The sequence below is a fragment of the Girardinichthys multiradiatus genome, chromosome 5, assembly GCF_021462225.1.
Source record: "Girardinichthys multiradiatus isolate DD_20200921_A chromosome 5, DD_fGirMul_XY1, whole genome shotgun sequence".
Lineage (NCBI taxonomy): Eukaryota > Metazoa > Chordata > Actinopteri > Cyprinodontiformes > Goodeidae > Girardinichthys > Girardinichthys multiradiatus.
Genome location: NC_061798.1, coordinates 14,071,815 through 14,095,730, shown reverse-complemented (window position 1 = coordinate 14,095,730; position 23,916 = coordinate 14,071,815). Strand labels below are relative to the sequence as shown.

The window sequence follows — 23,916 nt, the reverse complement described above, 5'->3', positions numbered from 1 at the left end:
GATTACCTTTAACAAGTGGTACATGTTAGACAATGTCTTTATTTCCTCTTGTTAAACTGTTTATTTTGTGTAATACTCCACACTATATTAACATACAGTAAGATGATAAAGCTACATCATAGTCAGGTGTCAATCATATATGGATGCCAATATTCCCACTGCAGAATTCTGAATGTACATCTGTGCAAACTGCTTTAAATAAAGAAATCCAGTTTAAATGTCGGTGGTGGATTTCTGTGTATAACTCTATCTCAGTGTCTTATTGCTTTTGGGGAAGCTGTCACAAAGACTTGACCATTTTTCAATTTTTCTTAGACCTTATAAGCTATTCTCATTCCCTTGGCAACAGTAATGCTGCACTTTCAAGGCACGTGGCAAACACAGCAAATGTTCATAGACTGTCATCTCTTTAGATAAATGTCTGACCGACATGCAAACCTCACTTAGGAGCAAATACAAAAGGTTTATTATCACAGCACAAACTTAAGTTCAGGGTTTTCTCTGGTCAGCCAACCACGGGAGGGCACAAAGGCTTCTAGGGCTTCACTGGAGAAAGAGAGAAAAGTTACTCTGGGAAGGTCCTTACAGAAATAGTGCAAAAAGCCAAGTGCTTACTGGGTTCCAGGCAGGTAAACAGTTCCAGGAGGTTACAGTGGAGGTTTTGAATCCGGGAGTCCAGCGATCTTAGGGAGCCAAACCAAACAGCCAAAAATGAAGGAGATCCAAGGTCAAACAGTAGGTATGAAATCCAGGTTAGAACACGGTTCAGGATAAGTGAATCCGCCCAAGGAAGCAGGAAAAAACAAGTACTGGTTAGAACACTCAGTGTCAGGCAAGAATTACTTCGGCTAGGGATTTACCACATGGGCAAAACACTCTGGCATCGAAGGACTGGTGGCTTGGCTCCTAAGTACTCCTCCAAGGCATCCACAACCAGATGAAGATCAGGGACACCTGTTGAAGGAGTACACCTAACGGCTCGAGGGATACCTCTGGTGGACGAAATATTCCCAAGCCCCACCATAGACAGTGTGTACTTAGGAGAAAAGATTACTTCTGTAAAGTCTTGTTGAAAGGACTTGAATAAAAATCCAAGCATTAAAAACACGATATTGAACGTCATATCCTAAAAGTGTTTATTTGGGTGTAAGTGTATTTCACCATTAGGTACATCTGCAGTTTTGGTCTTTTAGTATACAACTTTTTCAAGATGAAATGAGTGAATGAATGAATGAATGAAGTCTTTATGTGGAACCTATAAACAATGTTAGCAGCGAAAAAAAAAGAACAAGACATAAAATAAAACCATAATACTGTATTGATGACTAAACTGTCAGTCCAGCTCATTATATAGCAATATATATATTGTATATTGTACATCATATATTAGAAAGTGCCTTGAGATGAGCTCTTTTGCAATTTGGCAAATTTCTATTTACAGTAGATTAACTGAATTAAATTCAATTGAACTTGCATGTTTAAAGATGCAAAATGTAAGTAACTGTGCAGTGCTTCTAGTTTTTACATTTATATGACATGTTTCAAATAATCAAAGAAAATTTGATTTCAGACTGAGAAAACCTGAGTAAATGCAAAAAAAAAAACCTGTAGACAGAAACAAATGCCACAAAGCATTTTGACAACAGGTAGTAGATCACTAACAACACTGTGGGTAAATTTTGAATCACTGCTCTTTGCAGCATGCTTGTTGAATGTTATGCCACAACTCAGTTTAATTTTAGACTTTAACTAGGCCAGTCCAAATCATCCATTTAGTTTTTTTGAGACAGATAATGTCCTGGCGCATAGCCAACTTCGCTTTACCTTAAGGTCACAAACTGATGGTCTAAAATTTTCTCTCAGTTTTTGGTAGATAACTGAATTCCATTAATAACTGCAAATTGGTAAGATCCTTAAACAACAACATATTTGGGAAAATAGAGATCTTTGTGTTGTTTTTGGTGACTAGTGGTTTTCTCCTTGGAAGTCCCCCATGCATTTGATGAGTCATTGATGAGTAGTTGTGGTAGGCCAACCACTCTTAAAAACTGCTGTTTCATGTTTTTTTCTTTTTATGGATAATGGTTCTCACTGTGGTTTCACTTTAGTCCTAAAGGCTGAGGAATGTTTTTTTAATCCTTTCCCAAATAATAGATCACTGATGTTGTTTCTTATATTGTATGTGTGACACATTGAGGCATGATATGTTGATTCATGAGATCTTTAGCCTACCTCATGCTATCAGACACATTCTATTTAAGAGATTTCTTGATTCTGCTGGTCTGGCAGCAGTCAGACCTGGGATGGCTAATGAAATTGAACAATCAATTTTATCATAGTTTATTTGTGATTTAATAAAGTATGAGTATTTTTTCACACAGAGCCAGGTTGAGTTTTTTAATAAAATAAATAGAAATTTTTTTTAAATGCTTTTTGTATTTGCTCAAGTCTTGGTAATAAAATTTGTCATATGATCTGAACCATTTTAAAATGACAAAATAGCAAAAACAGGTCGAATCTAAAGGGGGACAAATACTTTTACACAACATCTAGAAGGAACAGTAATGGTTGGGTTTGAAAAGGGCTTAAAAATTAGTGATGGCGTGAACTGACTAAAAGCAATTTTTCTGTACTTCTTCATTAACTTTAATTTTTAGCTTCATTTGCTGGCTCACTAGCTGCTGAAGGCTGGAGCAGCTGTTAAAAGCTTTGCCGTAAAAGGTCCTGGGTTTAAATCCTGGTTGAGGTCATCCAGCATGGAGTTTGCATGTTCTTCCTGCGCATGCATGGATTCTCTCCAGGTGCTGCATCTTCCTTCCCAGTCCAGAAAAAAACTATACATGTTAGGTTAATTGGTTAATCTGAATTGCCCTTACATCTGAATGTGTGAATGTGTGCATTGATTTATACTCAGGTTTTGCAAATGCAGTTTTGCACGTTTATTAGTCGAACTTGCTGACAATGTTAATAAAATGGTGCCCTAAAAAACTTAGGGTATAGGTATGCTAGTGTTTGTTGCCAGTGTTTGTTTTTTTTCTTTTCCGGAGTTAATAACCTGCAGTTCTTCTTTTTCTAATCATCAGAACTGTGTTGCTTTAAGTGCTACTTTTAAGACTGCACATAGCCTAGCCTACTGTACATTGGACTATAGTTGTACAAAGTTTCCTTTCCACTCCAGCATCCTTGTGCTGTGATAAATATCATAACCTTGTTTAACTTACCTCATTAAATGAACTCGCAGGAAAGCATAGCTGTACAGCACAGACTCACGCTACAGAGACAGATGTTTTATCATCAGTAACAACCTAAAGCTGGTGAAAACAGTTTTGCTGGCTTAACTACATTTAAGTTCTCTGGGGAAATTCCATTTACAGTCTGCAGAGTTGGAACACAACATATCGCTCTGAGCTGTCTGTCTTTGGATATGGATCAATATGGCTTATAATAGATCTGTTTTAGTGTGTTTCGCAATGCTTTCTGTGCTCATCCTGACATCAGCTTTAATTGTTTAGCAAGGCTAAACTACTATTTTTAAGAGATAGTCAATGCTTAAACATTGCTAAGTAGAAGTGACAAATGCCCTAACATGACTGAATCATTTTCAACATTTTAAGTGTGCTTACAAATATTATTGCCAAGAAGGAGATCTGATGTTTGTGTCTGACTATAACACTGTCACAGTGAAAACGCAGATGAAGAAAATGTGGTTAAGCTGAAAATTAAGTCACTGTAATGAACCTTTAGAGTGTCCTCAAAAAAATCCTGTGCTTTGATGATGTTGCGTTCAGCACTGCTTCTAGGGATAAAATTGAGGAGAGGTTGTCAGAGGAGTGACTGTGCTTCATAAAGAGGCTGAGTAAAGTCCACCTGGAGCAACTGATAAATCTTAATGAGTGCACCACTGGCAAAGCAATATCTAGTTTAGAGGCTGTTTTTGATTGGACAAGTGCATTCTTTGTTCTGAATCAGGAGCAATATGTATATAATATATATATATATATACACCACTCAAAAAAATAAAGGGAACACTCACATAACACATCCTAGATATGAATGAATGAAATATTCTCATTGAATACTTTGTTCTGTAGAAAGTTGAATGTACTGACAACAAAATCACACAAAAATCATCAATGGAAATCTAATTTATTAACCAATGGAGGCCTGGATTTGGAGTCACACACAAAATTAAAGTGGAAAAACACACTAGAGGCTGATCCAACATTGATGTAATGTCCTTAAAACAAGTCAAAATGAGGCTCAGTATTGTGTGTGGCCTCCACATGCCTGTATGACCTCCCTACAACGCCTGGACATGCTCCTGATGAGACGGCGGATGGTCTCCTGAGGGATCTCCTCCCAGACCTGGACTAAAGCATCCGCCAACTCCTGGACAGTCTGTGGTGCAACGTGACGTTGGTGGATGGAGCGAGACATGATGTCCCAGTGTGAACCTGCTTTCATCTGTGAAGAGCACAGGGCGCCAGTGGTGAATTTGCCAATCCTGGTGTTCTCTGGCAAATATCACATTTGTGGCCTGCTGGAGGTCATTTTGCAGGGCTCCGTCAGTGTTCCTCCTGTTCCTCCTTGCACAAAGGTGGAAGTAGCGGTCCTGCTGCTGGGTTGTTGCCCTCCTACGGCCTCCTCCATGTCTCCTGGTGTACTGGCCTGTCTCCTGGTAGCGTCTCCAGGCTCTGGACACTACGCTGACAGACACAGCAAATCTTCTTGCCACAGCTCGCATTGATGTGCCATCTTGGATGAGCTGCACTACATATGTCCTTTATGTTACTCCTTCCATATGTTTGCTTTTTAACCTTTTGATTTATCTATTGATTTAATATTACATGTTTTGGTAATCCTGACCTGGGCTGATTTGAACTAAACAAGACATGACCATGTCTGGCTCTGCCTTATTTCCTGTGCTGCAAAACATCAGCTCTGTTTGAGCAGCTTATGCTCCAAATGAATTCAAGTTCTGCAGAGAACAGAATTAGAGAGCATAAATGTAAGATCATTAATGTGTTATGGTACATGCCCCGAGGGAGCCTGTAAGATATCTTAAAGGGTCCCATGTAATCCTGCCACACACTGCAGTGATTATGTACATTCATTACCTCACACATACACATGCATATACTCTTTTTTATTTTTTTAACTCAGCTCTTAGCTGCTTACCTCAACATTAATAATTATAATTAATGTATTAACCTGAACAAGATGAACTGTTCCCTCTGGGTTGAGAGTCAGTCTTTGCTCCAAGTGGAAGAGTTCAAGTGTTTTGCTGTATTTTTCACAAGTGATCCTAGGCTGGAGTAGGAGATGGAGAGACGCATCATTAGGCTCTTGTCCACAATCATGCGGGTGCTGATCTGGTCTGTTGTGGCGTAGAATGAACTGAACCAAAAAAACAAACCTCTTGATTTACTGGTCAGTCTACATTCTGACCCTGGCCTCTAGTCATAGATAACAATCATGACCAAATCAAAAGATCCAAAATACAAGCTATGGATGGCCATACTTAGCTTTCGAGTTAGAGTGAGAAGCTTGGTCATCCAGGAGGAGCTCAAAATAAAGCTTTTGCTACTCCACATCAAAGTAGGCAGCTGAGGTGGTTCAGGCATCTGAGCAGGATGCCTCCTGAGTGTCTCCCTTTGGAGATTTTCCAGGCATTTCACACTGAGAGAAGAGGGGCAGACCCATAACTCACTGAGATATGAGTCAGTGAGATCTATGAGGACTATCTATCCCCTGTTTGGATGGATGGATGGACGGACGGACGGATAGATAGATAGATACCTTGATTGAATTAAATTAGAATGTTTTATTTCATTCTTTACACTTTCCCCACATTTTATTTGTTTACAGCAAGGGCTACCAATTCTGAAAATAATTTTGTGCAAGTCTATTGAGATCAAGAATATAAAATTCAGTCATCTGCTCCAGGTTCTTATGTCATGATGTCACTCTCTGATTTTATTTTTTATTTTTCCATATTTAGGAATCACTGACCATCTGCAATTCGAATTATAATAATCCATAAGCGAGTAATCCAAGTAGTCAGATACCAAATTAATCGGAAAGTAGTTCTAGCCTTCCACATCATTTTCAGTTTGAAGCATCCTGTCAGCTGAGGTAAGTGATTCTTCAATAGACATAGCATATGCAAAGTGTTGCATGAGATAAAGTAATATTATTAATGGGTCAATGTTGTATATTTGGGTAGAGTGGCATGGCAGGGCATCTGCCTTCTAAATGAAGACTTTACAAGCAAGACAAGCATTAAAGTAAAATTCCAGCATTACAATTGTTTAGTGGGAAGTTTGGCATTTAATCACATTTTTTTAAAATTTGCTTCCATAAACATGTACATAATATACTATTGTCAAATCAAACAGCTGTAGCATTACAAGTCTCATTTACCTTTCTGCACACAAATATGCACACACCACACATACCTGTATGCAGATCGCTGGGCAACTAGGGATTGAGTGTTTTGTCCAACTTTCTGATTGTTGGACAGCTTTCTTTCTTGCCATGAATTTATTGTGCATGATGACAATGATAGCAGTCTTCATCAAACCCACATTTTACTATTAAAATTTTTTTTTCTTTATTGGTCTGATGAAGTATTCTAATCTTAAATCTTATATTAAATGTTGAAAAGTTTCACCTAAGTAACGGATATAAAAGCTTAAAAACATCACTGTGTGTGTCACAATCTATAAAATGTTTTACTTTGTGATCTGAGTAACCAAAATAAATGAACTTAATAAAAGTCAGATTTATTGAATATGACTTTATATATGTATAAAGCTCCACAGTGGCAAGGCTTCAGGGGTGGATGAGATCCGCGCTGAGTACCTCAAATCTCTGGATGTTGTGGGGCTGTCGTGGCTGACATGCCTCTTCAACATTGTGTAGCGGTCAGGGACAGTGTTTCTGGAGTGGCAGAGTGGCAGAGGGTGTGTTCCGACAACAGGGGGATCACACTCCTTAGCCTCCTTGGTAAGGCCTATGCCAGGGTATTGGAGAGGAGAGTCCGGCCAATAGTCAAACCTCGGCTTCAGGAGGAGCAGTGTGGTTTTCGTCCTGGCTGTGGAACATTGGACCAGCTAAACACCTTCTACAGGGTGCTCGGGAGTTTGGCCACCCTGTTCAAATGTGTTTTGTGGACCTGGAGAAGGCATTCGACTGTGTCGCTTGTGGTGCCCTGTGGGGGCACTCCAGGAGTACAGAGTCGGGGGCCCTTTATTAGGGGCCATCCGGTAAGGAGTTTGGTCTGTATTGCCAGCACTAAGTTGGACCTGTTCCCGGTGCATGTTGGACTCCGGCATGGCTCCCCTTTGTCACCGGTCCTGTTAATATATTCATTGATAGGATTTTTAGGTGCAGCCAGAGGGGGTCTGGTTTGGGGACCAGTGGATTTCGTCTCTTCTTTTTGCAGATGATGTGGTCCTGCTGGCCCTCTTTAGCCATGACCTACAGCATGCACTGGGGCAGTTTGCAGCTGAGTGTGAAGCGGCTGGAATGGAAATCAGCTCCTCCAAGTACGATGCCATGGCATGGTTCTCAACCGGAAAAGGGTGGCTTGCCCTCTACAGGTTGGATGGGAGTTCCTGCCTCAAGTGGAAGAGTTTAAGTATCTCGGGGTCCTGTTCACAAGGGATCCATGCATCAGTTGCAGTAATGAGGATGCTGGGCCGGTCCGTTATGTTGAAGAGAGACCGGTCGGTCTACGTTCCTACCCTCACTTATGGGCAAGAACTTAGGGTCATGATCAAAAGAACGAGCGACTGAAATGAGCTTTCTCCGTAGGGTGGCCCGGCACTCCCTTAGAGATAGGGTGAGAAGCTTGGCCATCCAGGAAGAGCTCAGAGTAGAGCCGCTGCTCCTCCACATCGACAGTCAGTTGAGGTGGCTCGGGCATCTGTGTCGGATGCCTCCTGGACGCCTTCCTTGGGAGGTGTTCCAGGCACGTCCCACTGGTAGGAGGCCCAGGGGACGTCCCAGGACACGCTGGAGGGACTATGTCTCTCGGCTGGCCTGGGAACACATTGGCCTCCCCCTGGAGGAGCTGAAGGAGGTGTCTGGGGAGAGAGAAGTCTGGGCGTCTCTGCTGAGTCTGCTGCCCCCGCAACCTGGAGCTCATTATTTTGAGTGTTTTTGATTGCATTTATTTTGTTCTTTAACAGGTTTCTTGGAGGGCTTTGGGCTTCACCATGTAGGTCTTTGAAAAACCTTATTTAACCATGTCAGCATCTTTTTTATTTCTGCCATATTAAAATTATATTTGATGATGGATGGACCTTTTAATGGATGGAGCCTCTGGGCTCTTACAACATGTATGTGTGGTTTGGGCTGATATATTAGAGCTCTCTGCATGTTTTTTCCGTGTGTTTGTGTATGTGTGTGTGAGAAAGAGCAAGAGAGAGAGGATATGCTTCACGCCATGAAGTGTGGAGAATAGTCTTGGGGATAGTGTGGAGTGGATCATATTCTGTTGTTTTTATTTAAAGTACTAGTCTATAAATCAATGAACATATATGTATATATATTAATACATATCAATATATATATATATGTGTGTGTGTGTGTGTGTAGATACAGATAAAGATGTAAAGATGTATGCACACTGCTCCTCTTACATGGAGCAGTCAAACGTATTTGCATTTACCCTCTCTTAAAAACACAATAGTTTCTATAACTCACATGCCTTTGGGTGTTGAAATTTGATAGAACTGCCAGTAGCAAAACATGTCCTGTCTAATGCTACGGTAAAATGGCGACAATGAAAAGAGAAGCAGAAAGAGAAAGAGAGAAAAGTACAAAGTTCTGAATATGTATTCTGAGCAGAATGTGGTTGGTCTGGCAAGTGGGCATGACGGTACAAAATTCACGGACATCCTTGCACGTCCACGCCTGTACATAAATATAAACACAAAGATGTGATCACAAAGTGGAACAGATACAAGCAGAGATATACATGTGGACACATCAAATGTCAGGCCAAAGAAATTGATGCTTGTTTATATCTGCTACCAGCAGTCTCTGTTCATGGTTCATGGTATCTACAAAGACATAAATACGGGGCGATTCCTCAACCTGAGCAAACACGTATGCCAATATATAACACAAATACACATTTCAAAAGGGCATACAAAAAATTCCTTGTGCTCACAAGTGAGTATAATTTTTGTATGTTAATATGACTGAGAAAATACACAAACACATTGTGTAACATCCTAAGCTGACAGATAATGTGTTTACAAGCTAGAGAAATTGAAAATATTCAGCAAACAACTCCCTCGTACCAAAAACAAGTCACGTTGAACTCTTTCGCTGGATGAGTAACATGCATGGGGGCTATTTTTCTGTACAGAGGATGCTGATGAATATTTTAATAATCACAACAAGAAACAGTACCGAATACTTGTCTCTCTTCTGTCAACACAATTTGCAGTCTGTGTTGTTCTGCATTTATTTCCCATCTTTCATTCAGGCAAGTAATTAGAAAATAATGGTACTGACTCTAAGTTATTATGTACGGAGTTCTGACTTACCCTGAATTCGTCCCACCCCATTTGAATTTATATTTCACATTTGGTATAGTGACTGATTTTGTTCATTCTTTTGAATAAAGCAATACATTCACCACAGTATTATAGTTGGTGTTACCAGCCTACTCTTTTTTATGTAAACATATTTATAACTGCTGTAATAGTGTCATTTTTTGCTGTTTGAAATTGTACTTTAAATCTTGGCAAAATTCATTAACACAATCTGTTACAATTTGGGGTGCCATGTCATCTGCTGGTGTTGGTCCATTGTGTTTCATGAAATCCACAGTCAACGCAGCTATCCACCAGGACATTTTTGAATGCTCCATGCTACATTTTGCTGACAAGCTATAAGTAATGCTGATTGAACTTTGCACCTTGCACCTAGGCACATTGCCAAAGGCTGCTTCAATGACGTAGTTTAATTTATTTCGATTCACCGCCTAAAACGCTTGACCTAAACAGGTCAAGAGAAAGATGAGAGAAAACAGAACCAACAATGCACATGAAGGCTGCTATAAAAGCAACCCTGACTTCCATGCCACACCGCATTAATGCAGTAATTTATGGAAAAGGAGACCCAAATGAGTACTGAGTGGCAGCCTGACATTTCTGTTTCAAATATGCTTTGTTATTGATCCAATTTAATATTCTTATTTTCTGAGACACTAAATATTGGGGTTTTCATTATCTGTAAGACACAGTCATCATACATACATCAAACTGAAATAATGTCTTGAATATTCAATATATGTGTAACACATTTTTATAAGGGCTGCACGGTGGTGCAGTTGGTAGCACTGTTGCCTTTCAGCAAGAAGGTCCTGGGTTCAATTCCCAGCATGGGGGCTTTCTGCATGGAGTTTGCATGTTCTCCCTGTGCATGCGTGGGTTCTCACTGTGTACTCTGGCTTCCTCCCACAGTCCAAAGATATGCCTGTTAGGCTAATTGGTAACTCTAAATTGCCCTTAGGTGAATGAGTGTGTGCGTGGTTGTTTGTGTGTTGCCATGCGATGGACTGGCGACCTGTCCAGGGTGTACCCTGCCTCTTGCCCATAGACTGCTGGAGATAGGCACCAGCTCCCCCATGACCCACTATGGAATAAGCGGTAGAAAATGACTGACTGACTGACATTTATATAATATATGAGACTCACTTTCTGAATGAGTGACAAAAATATAGAACTTTTTCACAATACTCAATTTTTTTAGATGTACCTCTAAGTGCTGACACCACTCTTTGGTGTGGAAGCTCTTTTTAGGGACCTAACAGATACAGTTACATTAAACATAAAGGTCAGTCTGATGCTTTATTAGAATGATTTTATTTGGTGACAGTACACACTCATATTATTTCATTTTTACTAACGTCTTATCCTGACAATTTGATAGTTGGAAACCTGGGTGAACTCTTAACACATCTCACAGATTCTGTACAGTGTTAAGGTCTCTACACCATGATGATGGTCACTCCATATGTGAAAACATGTCTCATCCTACCCTCAGTTATACTTTCACAATCTGAGCCCAATAAAGCTTGGCATGATCAGTTTGAAATATGCTCATACCATCAGGGTATGGACAAATTCCATGGTTGGAAAAAAAAATCCTTTAGTAGGCAGGTTGTAGGCAGATATGGTTTTGTTGACCACTTTGCATTGGTGAAACTAGATCTCACTACATGAAGCAACCTTAAATCCTATGAGACCAGTTAAAGACTTTTGTTGTTACCCTGTTTAGAACAGGGTATATTCTGGGCTCATCGAACTAATGAGATTTTTTTATTGCTCTAGAGTTCAACTGTTACTTTTTTAAACTAGCTGACTTACCTTCTCTGGTAAACTTACCAATATCTGCTTTCCTAAAACTACTGTTTCACTGTTTTCTATCATACTAGAAATGTAACCATATTGAAAACCTTCCTATGTGGTTCTAAGAGTGAATAAATTAAGGGATTTTGAGAGATATAAGGTGCTGTCTTGTTTTTGAGTTATACTATATTTCCAAAAGTATTTGGTCACACCATCAAGTCGATAAATTCCAGTGTTACAATAATTTCCATATATAAAGTTTGGTGTGGAGAAACTTTATTGGCCTGTACAGAGTCCTGACCTCAACCTTCTTGAACATCTTTGGGATGAATTAGAGCAGAGGCAGCAAATCTGGTTTTCTCATCTAACTATGAACACACTCCTAAACCTTGTAGAACATGTTTACAGAATAGTTAAACTTGCAATTGCTGAGTACATCAATAAATGGGACCTTATAAATTAATAATATGATGTCATTTAAGTTCATGTACATGTAAAGTAGACAGACAAATGCATTTTGCAATATAGTCCGTGTTTGTTGCTTTGATGTGGCCATGTTCTGAACAGTGCATGTGTATTGGTATCAAGAGTGTGGAATTAACATCTTTCTGCTTTGTGATTATTGGTTTAGTTCCTCCTGCCATAATGCTACCACCTCGTTTTTATATTTACAAATCATCTGACTGCCTCGAATGAAAATACTGTACTCTCTGAGTGACCCCAAGTAGTCAGAAAACCTACTTGAATTAATCCAAAAGTCTCTCATTCAGATTACATTCTGCTTTCCTCTAAATTCTTACCATTTGGTTTTTGAAAAAAATAAAAAAAACATTTAAAAAACTTCTGAACAATGTCAATATTTTCCCAACAATGTTTATGAAGAGGACTGGTCCACCCAAGTTTTAATAATACCCTGAGAAGTTTCAGTTTTTGTGATTTCAGCAATGTCAGTAGTGGTTTAATTCACGTCACTTTTTTTTCTTTTAATCAGTCAGTCAGTCATTTTCTACCGCTTAATCCATAGTGGGTCGCAGGGGAGCTGGTGCCTATCTCCAGCAGTCTATGGGCAGGAGGCGGGGTACACCCTGGACAAGTCACCAGTCCATCAGGGCAACACACAGACAACCATGCACACTCATTCATACACCTAAGGGCAATTTAGAGTGACCAATTAACCTAACAGGCATGTCTTTTGACTGTGGGAGGAAGCCGGAGTACCCGGTGAGAACCCACGCATGCACGGGGAGAACATGCATTTTTTAGTTAAGTTAAAATATATAGTACTGTGAAAACATTTTAGCAGGTGTGAAAAAAAGCTGTAAACAAAGAATGCTTTCAGAAATATAAATGATGATTGTTTATTTTTATCAATTTATAAAATGCTATGTGAGCAAACCCAAACATACAGTCAAAGTCATTAAGAACTATCTTCAGCGTAAAGAAGAACAAGAATTACTGGAAGTGATGGTCTGGCCCCCACAGATCTCAACATCATGGAGTGTGTCTGGGATTACATGAAGAAACAGAAGGATGTGAGAAAGCCTCCAACCACAGAAGATCTGTGGTTAGTTTTCCAAGATGTTTGAAACAACCTACCAACTGAGTTCCTTCAAAAACTGTGTGCAAGTTTACCTAGAAGAATTGATGCTGGTTTGAAGGCAAAGGGTGGTTGCACCAAATATTGATTTGCTTTAAATTTCTCTACATACTCAGGATAAGTATTTAGTGATCAGAAGTATTAATTAAAGTAAATTAGCTCTTTTGCAGAAACATATTGATTATTTTACTATATTATTTTATTGGGAGAGAGAGAGACTATTTTCTGATTACTTAACTATATCCAGGCAATGACTGTTCTTGGCCTGTCAGTTTATATTGAGGTAAAAACCGTGCAGTGTTTAATTTGAGCCAATAGAATCTAATCTTCATGGCCACTTACAAAGCCTTACCTAACTCTTCTTTTTTTGTATTGATGGTGTCCTTTTATTTCTATTTGCTCAACAGCAACCCTGCCTCAAGGCTTTTTAAAACCATCTTCACTGTGTACTGCGATGTACAGTTTGCCCTTCTCCTGAAGGTGACAAGACATAAACCTGTCTCTCAGGTTAAGTGTTTAAGTTTGATGTCTCCCAAAAATCAGCAGACACTGAATACCAACTGTGAAGTTTTTTGTGTAAATGAAATCTGATGCCATTAAATTCAACCATGTTTTTCTTCACTTACGTTTTGTTTCACTAAGTAACAGATCCCAAAACTACACTTTGTGCACAATTATTGAGCAAGCCGTGGTTTTGAGGATCAGGTTTATTATTGGACAATTACAGCATCTTCAGCTAATCCAAATTGTTAATAAATCCTAAACCTGAATATTTAAAAATGTAATAATGACATTTTGGCTGGGAGAATATCTATGTGTGTATTAAGCAACTATTGATTTGCAGAATTATTGTCCAACCCAATTTCCCATATTATATTCATCTACTAAAATGGGAATAATCAACCGACACTTCAAATGCACAAATGAGTGGTGGCATGATAAACTAAAAATGTATCCAATTAATTCGAGGCTTTGTAATTTTTTCATCTGAATGAATCACAATTTTATTACATAGCAATATTTGACAAATTAAGCAAAGTTATTTAATTCAAATAAATGTTGGTTGTTGAATTAATAGACCAAATATTAATAAATAGACATACAATTTGTATCATGGTGATGCACTGCTTATATCATGACTTAATTGAAAATTGGAATGTAATAGCTACCTTTTTAAGCTATATACAATCCAAACTATACAAATTCATTTGCAGTTACATTCAAAATGTAACTCTTTATACAACCCCAATTCCAATGAAGTCGGGACGTTGTGTAAAACATAAACAAAAACAGAATACAACGATTTGTAAATCCTATTCAACCTGTATGCAATTGAATACTCTAAAAGACAAGATATTCAAAATTCAAAATGAATTCAAAATGAATATTTGCAAAAAAACAATAAGGTTCATCAGTTTGAACATTAATTATCTTGTCTTTGTATTGTATTCAATTGCATATAGGTTGAACAAGACTTGCAGATCATTGTATGGTGTTTTACACAATGTCCCAACTTCAATGGAACTGAAGTTGTACATACACTCTAATGTCATCTAGTTCATTCAGAAGTATTCACCCGCTCTCTGTGTCACTCTTATATTTTCATATGTACATGCACTGCAGAACTCCTTCTGGACAAAGATGCTTCTACTATGACCTCCCCTGCCTGACAAACTTGGCCCTGCTATGATTCCTTATAATATAATAACTTGTATTCTTTTTTCTTTCCTCTATCTCTACCGGCTGTCATTATGAAAATAATTATGTTCCTCAGTTGGTTTAAGAAACTGCAGTGAATACATTTTGTGATACAGAGCTTTCCATAAAAGTCGTTAACTTAGTACATACAGAGTCACTGTGTTTTAGTGAAAATGGAGCTTTGCATTCTCTGCATGAAATACATTTTTCTTTACAAGCTGTTTCACCCAGTCTCTGAGTGTATAATCAAAAATTAGATATAAGTAAAAAAAAAATACAGTAAAAACTTTCAGGATTAAAATGTAAATACTGTCATAGCAACACTAATATGGAAGCAAATCGTTACCATATTTCAAATGAAAAAGCATTTTCAGAAATGCTTTTTCATTTTAAGAATGTGGCTGCATTGTTTGACTCATAAATGAAATTAGTAATCAATCATCCTATTTGCATTTTAATTTTCTTCTTCAAGACTGCTCATTCTTTCACTTAATTAAAACAGCGCCCCCTACCGAACAAGATGGGCAGCTCGGTCAGCAGGGAGCTGAGGAAGAGCGGCTGCTGACGTCACTCTGCTGCGCCCGCCGCTCGGAATGCTTTTTCGTTTTCGAGTTCTGGGCAGTATTTTGCAGGCAGACCACGAAAACGAAAAAGCAATGTGTGCTTTGTTTTCTTTTTCATTATGGCATAAATTGTGCAGTCGTGAAGAAAAAAAATGCAAATGCAAATAGGATGATTGATTGTTAATTTTATTTATGGGTCAAATAATGCAGCCACATTCTTAAAATGAAAAAGCATTTCTGGAAATGCTTTTTCATTTTCAAATTTTATAATTCAAATTGAATTTTAGTATGTTTACTGGGGTACAGTTTGAAAAATAAATCTCAAATGTCTTTTTCTTTTTCATTTTAATTAAGTGAAAGAATGAGCAGTCTTGAAGAAGAAAATTAAAATGCAAATAGGATGATTGATTACTAATTTCATTTATGAGTCAAACAATGCAGCCACATTCTTAAAATGAAAAAGCATTTCTAAAAATGCTTTTTCATTTGAAATATGGTAACGATTTGCTTCCATACACTAAGAGGGTGTGATCAAATGTTAAAATGTTAAGCTGTTTGCTTTCTGTTGGGGCGTCTCATGTCACCACAAAGTTTACTGGCTTAAGTGGTAAACTTTAGGGCTCTGCAATAACAAATATCTATAAAGTTTATTCTTAAAAACGCTGATTGACTTTAATTACACTTGAGTTATCCAGTGAATCATATAACACATTTATTAAATGCTGATTTGTTTGGTCTGATGAGCCCCACTGCCGGTCAAACACTCTAGGCAAAGGGTGCAGCATGTAGCTCTCGTAACATTCTGCTCTGCATTCACTAACACTCCAACATCTGATTTATTTAAACAGTACTTTTGGAAGCATTCATGCTTTCATTCGGCAGTCTGTAATTCGGCAGTCTGAAATTGGTGCAGCACTTCTCATCATTCTCCAACCTCCCCCAGGCTACAACAATGTTTATCCCATTTTGCATAATGAAAAGAAGCTGCCTAATATTTATGCACACCTTGATAGAAAGCATCGATCTCTTTAGGTCACACCCTCCCTCATTACATGAACATACATCATGATATGCTTAAATCCAATAAGAATTCAGATGTATGCAGCTTGGAGTTGCAAACAATACAGGGAAATAGTTAAAATGCTCACTTACCTAAGAATTGTGCACAATTTTGTTTTTTGTTCTGCAGATTCAAAAGTTTAGATCTGGTTTTTAATCAAACAAACTATAAAAACTAACATGGTTAGAAATGAAAGTCAAGCTTGCTGATTAAAAAATGGCTTAATTTTCCAGCGCTCCATATGTGAGTTATATTGATCTCTCTGCCTATTTTAGTGTCTGCACACCACTGACAGTTCAGTGGTTGTAGAGTAGAAGTTTATGCCCTTCACTTTTAAAAATACAGAATAGATTTCTGTTTTGGTTATTTAGCTTTTGATGCTAAATGATATAGGAAGAAAAATAATTGCATCAACTCAAAGCATCTATTATGGCTAGTTGACAGTCACTCCACTGAGGTTCCAATTCCCATCCCAGTTTTCATCAAGTGCCCCTAAAGCTCTGTAGTGCTGTAAAGCAGCCTGTCAGAGAATTCATGTGTTGATAAATCACAGGTCAAAGCTATAGCTCAGATGTGATTTATGTGCATGTTTTCCACCGCTTGAGGTTCTCATCTTGACACTTGTACTGATTTGTAAACAGCAAACCTTTCAATAAAACCTTTCTTTGTTAAGAGAACAATCTATTTTCTGTAGCAGCACAGAATTGCTGAAGGCAAGCCTGGAAAGTCATGGTTTCATGGTTCATGGGAGGGTTGTTTCTATATTTGTTATAAGTTTACATTCTGTGGTTTACTTTCTCCACAGTTTATGCGACAGGTTTATGCTTTGTATTCAGACTCACTTTGTATTTGCTGACATTTGTCAACATAGCTATTGGTGCTGTAGAGATCCGGGTGTGGTTTTGGAAATTCTTGATAGAACAGAAAAATAAAAACACTCACTATAAAAAAAAATATATATATATATAATTCAAAAGAAACTTGCACAGCCAAGAGTAGGTGTTTCAATGTTAAGGTTTGGTGCAAAACAATGTCAAAGTGCAGGTTGATTAACCTTTGTAATTTAAAGTGTCTTGTAAAGTTATTCATACTCCTTGAACCTTTTTCACATTTTCGCATTGCAACAGCAAACTTCAATGCACTTTAGCATATGTATTCAGGCCCCCTGACTCAGTACCCTGTAGTATCCTACCCTGTTGGATCCTAAAAGTCTACACACCCTTGTTAAAAAAAATTTATTCTTTTTACATAAAAAATTAAACCGAAATAAAACATTTCAAACATTTGTCTGCTTGTATTGTGACCAATATCCTGTAGAATTCAACTGGAAAATATATAAGTATGATAATCCTTTTCCTGACTGATGCCTTTATACAGTGAGATGCTTTTCAGGTTTTCTTACACTCTGTTAATTATGACTTCACCAAAAGGAGGCAAATGACATCAAACCTTATAGTTATCTAGGCTCATAATTGATGGCTAGTGTGTACCCCAAAATAATGATTGCTGTGATCAAATCAAAATATCAATTTAAGACTGTGGGACTGTTATGCATCCAGTTTTTTTTAATCACAGCATTTTCATTTTTTAAATTTCCCTCAAAGGATTTGTTTGATTTTTCAGTTTAAATGTAAAGAATATATTTTCTAAATTAAAGGTGAACAGAGTTCGGAAATAATTCAACAGGCTTTAGTCTTATTTTATGTCACAAGAACCTGAGATTTTAACAGGGGGGTTTGCACTGTTGAGAGCCACTGTGGCTCCAGGTGTTGCACCTCTAGAAACTGAAATCTTTGCCCATATTTCTTTACTAAATACATGTGGCACATTCAGTTAAGATGGAGAGTCTCTGTGTACATCAATTTTCAACTCTCGCAACATATTCGAAATAAAAGTTTACTCTGGACTTTGACTGGGCCACACCAACACATTGATATACATGAATCTACACCATTCTATTGCAGCTTCGGCTATAAGTTCAGTGTTGTTTTTCTGCTAGAAGGTGAACCCCTTGCTCCAGTCTCAGGTCTTTTGCACCCTCTAACTGTTTTCTTTGTCAAGATTCCCTTGTATTTAGCTCAGTCCATTTTCCAATCAACTCTGTCCCTTCTGAATAACGACCTCCCACACCATTATGTTTCCACCATATGTCATTGACGTGATGATGTGGTGAGCATAATGTGAAGTTTTCATTTTCTACCACATGTGTTTTCATGTAGGCTAAAATGTTGGTCTTATTTTACCAGACTGCCTTCTGGACAATGTTTTAAAAGGGCTTTCTTTCAACAATGCATTCCTTATGGCACATTTTGATAAAGGGCAGAAATTTGTAATGCACAACTAATTTAATGGGTAAAGTTTACTCATTAAAAGATGCAAGATACTGCATAACAGAACATAAGCATTTACAGGCACCTTTTAAATAATTTAAATATTGTGGAAAAAAAGATGTTTTACTGATTTCAGAAAAAGAAATGAATATATTATGTAGATCCATTACAAGTAGAATTAAATATTTTAAGCCTTTATTTCTTGTAATTTTGATGATTATGGCTTACAAACAATACATATCCAAAAATTCAGTGTCTCAGAAAATAAGAATATTGTGAAAAAGTTCAATATTTGAAATTCATTGTGTCACACCTTATTCATGATTCTGGGCCTCTAAATCGGGAGTGTCAGGCTCCATTACCCAAGGGCCGGTGTCCTGCAACTTTTAGGAAGATTGCTGACCTGACAGATGTCCAAAAGACAGTCATTGACTGTCCACAAGGAGGGTAAGCCACAAAAGGTCATTGCTAAAGAAGCTGGTAGTTTACAGAGTGCTGTAAACAAGCATATTTATAAAAGGTCGAGTGAAAGGAAATAGTGTGATAGGAAAAACTGCACCAGCAACAAGGATACCCGCAGTCTTGAGAGGATTGTTGAGCAAAATCAGTTCAGACTAAGCTTGGAGTCATCGCATCAAGAGCCACTATGCACAGAGAAATCCTACACATGGGATATCAGTGTACTAATTTCTGATGTCAAGCCACTCCTGATCCAGATGCAATGTCAGAAGCATGTTACTGTATCTGGGCTAAGAAGAAAGAGAACTGGACTGTAACTCAGCGGTCTAAAGTCCACTTTAAAGATTGAAGTATAATTTGCATTTTATTTGCAAATCAATATCCTACATCCTAGAAGAATAGTGGAGAAAGAGAGAATCTTAGTCCACTGTGAAGCTTTCACAGTCAATGACGATTTGGGGTGTCATGTCTTCTGCTGGTGTTGGCCTGACAATTCTGTTTAAAATATCATTTTTTAGTGATCTTATGTAATATTCTACTTTTCTGAGACACAGAATTTTGGGTTTTCCTTATCTGTAAGCCACAATTATCAAAATTACAAGAAATAAAGTCTTGAAATATGTCACTCTATGTGTAATGAATCTATTCGATATACGAGTTTCACTTTCTGAGATTTGTGACAAAAGATTTTGGATTTTATTCATGATATTTACATGTTTTTGAGATATTCCTAAATATTTAATCATGTAATAATGAAATTTGTTTTCATACAACACAGTTTGAAGGCCTAAATTTTGTATGTGCTGAATTTCTAAGAACAGACTCTCTCATCTTTATCAAAAGTCTGTGCTGTGTAGTTTTCCTTTACGTTCTTGCTTTGACTATAACAGCAACACTGCATTGTTTACAATTCGCTGTCTTTTTTCTTTTCTGGGTTTGTTGCTGTTATTAAATATTTCCAGTTATTTTGCCTTAAACGAGTAATTATGAGAACAACAATCTGCATATTTGCCAGAAGCTAGAAGTTAAAAATAGTTACTGATTGACAGCTTGCTTATGCTCTCTACTGAGATGCCCTAGCGGCCCAATAATTAGTAAAGCACAACACTTTGTTCAAAATAACAGTTTTTACTACAAAGTAAAGGTCTATCAAGTAAACTGTGTGAAGGGGAGACAGTTTTTTTACTTTCTGTGAAGAAAGTTAGTTTTTTAATTGTTCTACAGTCACTCTTCTCCAAACGTAATCTTTAAAAGAACTAATTTAAAGTTTTGTTTACATGGTATAAAGCTGAATTTGCTAAGAAATATTTAAAGGTTCAAAACAAAACTGTGGATGGATTTCTCTTTGCCTTCCCATATTCTGTAAACTCACATATTTACCAATACAGCTCCACCTATTAACATATTTGTTATCAGAAAAGTCTGAACTTTAGTGAGCCAATACTATAATTTTAAAGCACATGATTGTCAGAAATACCGTCATCCACTTAAATTAAAGGTTAATTTCATGACTTTTTTGTGCTTGTGTCGGGAGATCTTGATGTTCTCAGTGGATGAAATTCCCTTCTTCGAAGTGCATGCAGAACCTATCTTGCAAACATGTTTTTGCATAAGCTTTCAGTTTTGATTGCTAAAGCAGGACCGTTTAGCCTTTACAAATAGGTTTACAGGGATGAGTGAAGGCATGTATTTTATTAATAACCAGAATAGCCATGTGTGCTGAGCACTCATACAGCGTTAAACTTGATTAAAATGTTGGTGACTCACTTCACCACTAGCTGCGTTTTGTCCCAAAAATCACTCAGTTTACAGCTGCTGTCCACTCAAAAATGCCATCTTTTAATTATGAAAGAATTATCCATTCTCAGATCACTTTACTCACGTAAAAAGCAGCCACGCATGAATGATACAGTGTATGCTTGTGAAAAAGTAAGTACATTGTTTTTTGTTTTTTTTTGACTTGCCACCTTTAAGTATTGCAAGCTAGAAAAGTGGTTGTATGTATTTTACAAGATTGTCTTCTCATTTCTGGAATGAGGCTATTGGAGTGTTTGTGTCTTGGTTCAACGTTAGGACTCAACTGCGGACAGAAAAATGCCAAAAAAATATTTTATAAAAAAAAACACAAAATGACAAAATCCAAGGTCCAAATCCAAAGTAAAAACTGAAAACTAAAAAACATGAAGAAAGCAGTCAATCTTGAATCTTGAAGGTGAGGAAACAGAGGTTTTAAACTACTAAGAGTTAATGAGTAGCATGAGAACCGGGTGTGACTTGTCAGTGAGGAAGAAGCAGATCAGGAAAACTGAGGGAAGGTTTGTAATAAACACAAAATGAACTCAGAGTAGTTGAACCAGAGACAAATGATCTACTAAACGAAGCAAAAATGTCTTAACACTAGAATAAGAGTCTAAACTAAATACATTAAGAGCAGAACACAAGACAGAATTAGGAAACTCGACACAAAGTAAGAAACCCATACAGAAAGACTTTAATAACAGTAATTAACAGTCCAAAAAATAATCAAAATACAAAAACAAATAAATAGTTAAAAAACACTAACAGTTTGACCTTTAGTAGAGGTGATTCTATGTGAATTGAATCTGTTTATATAATGGAAAATGGTATGTACTTGTATAGCGCTTTATCAAGTTCGAGGACCCCAAAGCACTTTGCAATACAATCAGTCATCCACCCATTTACACACTGACAATGGTAAGATACATTGTAGCCACAGCTGCCCTAGGGCAGACTGACAGAAGTGAAGGTGTCATACAATAGGTGCCACCGAGCCCTCTGACCATCATCAGCAGGCAAGGCGGAGCAAGCGACAGACAGACGAAGCTGGAGTTCCATTGTGAGTTGAAATTAACATTTCAAATCAGCATTTATTTTTTCAGTCATTCTCAAATAGTTTTTCATGTAACAAAATTAACATTTATGTGTTAAATAGATAGCTGAAAATCAAATGTACACAAGCTGCCCTGTTTTCAAACCTTGTGACTGTCATTAACCATAACACTTCCTCCACCATGTTTAACAGCTGTTTTCTGTTTTAAAAGTTTGTCACTACTAAAACACTTCAACGCAGATTAATGCTATATGGTACAAGTAATTTAAATTCACCCAAACCTAGATTTTTTTTTAACAAATATGATTGGATCAATGAATTTATAAAATGTTATCACCTTTCTTGTAATGTAAGGAACCTTAACCATTTTTTATTTGGGTGCTTTCCGCAGGATTCTTGCTGTTCAGTACTGCTAAATTTTTCTCCCAGATGTGCTGCCATTACATTAGCTTTGTTGGTTAAGATGATGCTTCATGCTCTTTTTGTACAAGGAGAGTTTCATGAATGAGGCATGTGGTTGAGTCAGCAAAATCGTTTTTGAACACTGTTGGGCCACACCAAAAGCAACAGCCACAAATGATAGTTCTCCCTCATTTTCATATACTGCTAAAAAACTCAACCATCATAAATATTGAATTTTATTTTGTTCCAAACAAGATCACCTGCTGATTCATCCTCTTAAGGAATGTGGATTTGCAGTGATATAAGATGGTAAGAACAGTTTTGAAACAACAGTAAAGACTAGGTTCACAGGAACAGCAGTAGGTAGATCTATATTTATATTGCAGTTTTTTGTCTTCTTTCAGGTCCTACAAAGGGTGTTTTTCAAAAACCAACTGTAACAGGAACATAATATAATTCTGCTTATAGGGATTTTCTTAATTTTTTGTGAGTACCACCCGAACTGAGACAGATTTTATTTAACATAATTATTTACACTGTCTTTAATTCGTTATGCATTGCAGGTTTGTTTGCGTGAGTAATACATGTAACACAGTTGTGACTGGTTAAAAATCCTGCAACTTTACTGGGATTAATCCAGACTCTGTTAGTGTATAGCAGCCAAAAGAGTTTTGTAGCATTGCCATTGGCATCAGTCTGATGGAGGGGCTGTTTTCTAACTCCAGCCACCATTGGGAGAGAGGCAGGCTACACCCGGGAGAGTTCGTGAGTTCATCACAGGGTAAAATGGAGACCAAACTGCTTACGATTTCACTTATTATATGGACGGCTTCTGCACCACCATCATCACTACCACTTCCAGCCTTGTTGGAGAAGGGCATGAGAGACAGCAGTTTTTAAATTGTTATACACACTGTCGATGATGCCATTTTGCACTATGATTTTAACATGAGTTTTTCTCACCAAATTCAGTAGAGGGAATCATACAAACAAAATGTCTTTATTTTTCACTGTAAGCTAAAGAGGATTTTGAGTCACACTGCAACTATTGCTGCCATGCAACACTAGACCCCAAACCCCATTTTTCCTGATCTTCACCATTATATTCAATTCCAGTGCTTCTTATTGGTAATTGTGACAAATGAATGATACATTTCAACTGCAGTCTGAAGAGCTCAACACTTGTTTTGGTCTTCCAGCAACTAGTTAATGGGCAATTTTTAAGTATGTGTACTTATCCACAGCTTGGAGCCCTTTTATTCTAGAGCTTAGCACACAATGCGTTCTACATGCAAGGGGCCTGATCATGGCATTGTGTATGAAAAAAAAGCACAAAAAAAAAGAAACCCGGAGAGCAAAGTGTACCGGAGTCAAATTCCTTGTTTGATATATGTACGAACTTGGCAATAAAGCTGATTCTGATATTGGTGTGGAAATCTTGTACGTCTGTTTCAATTGACTTCAAATGGTGAGGTGCTCTTGGTTGCAGCAAGAACACTGACACACTCGGTACACATTGCAGGAATGCCACCAACCCTAACCATTACATTGTTGTGAGAATGCTAGCTTGATTTCCACAGGTTT

The 23,916-nt window shown here is 37.6% G+C and overlaps 1 long non-coding RNA gene across 1 annotated transcript in view; it reads right to left on the bottom strand.

Annotated features, from left to right (window-relative positions):
* Nucleotides 1-451: 451 nt before the first annotated feature.
* Nucleotides 452-23,916, bottom strand: part of LOC124868865 — a 62,263-nt gene continuing 38,798 nt past the window's right edge. Inside the window, exons 3-4 of the long non-coding RNA XR_007038414.1 lie at nt 616-683; nt 452-546 (exon numbers count right to left, since the gene is read on the bottom strand). This is a non-coding gene — a long non-coding RNA (uncharacterized LOC124868865). The remainder of the gene's footprint in view (nt 547-615; nt 684-23,916) is intronic.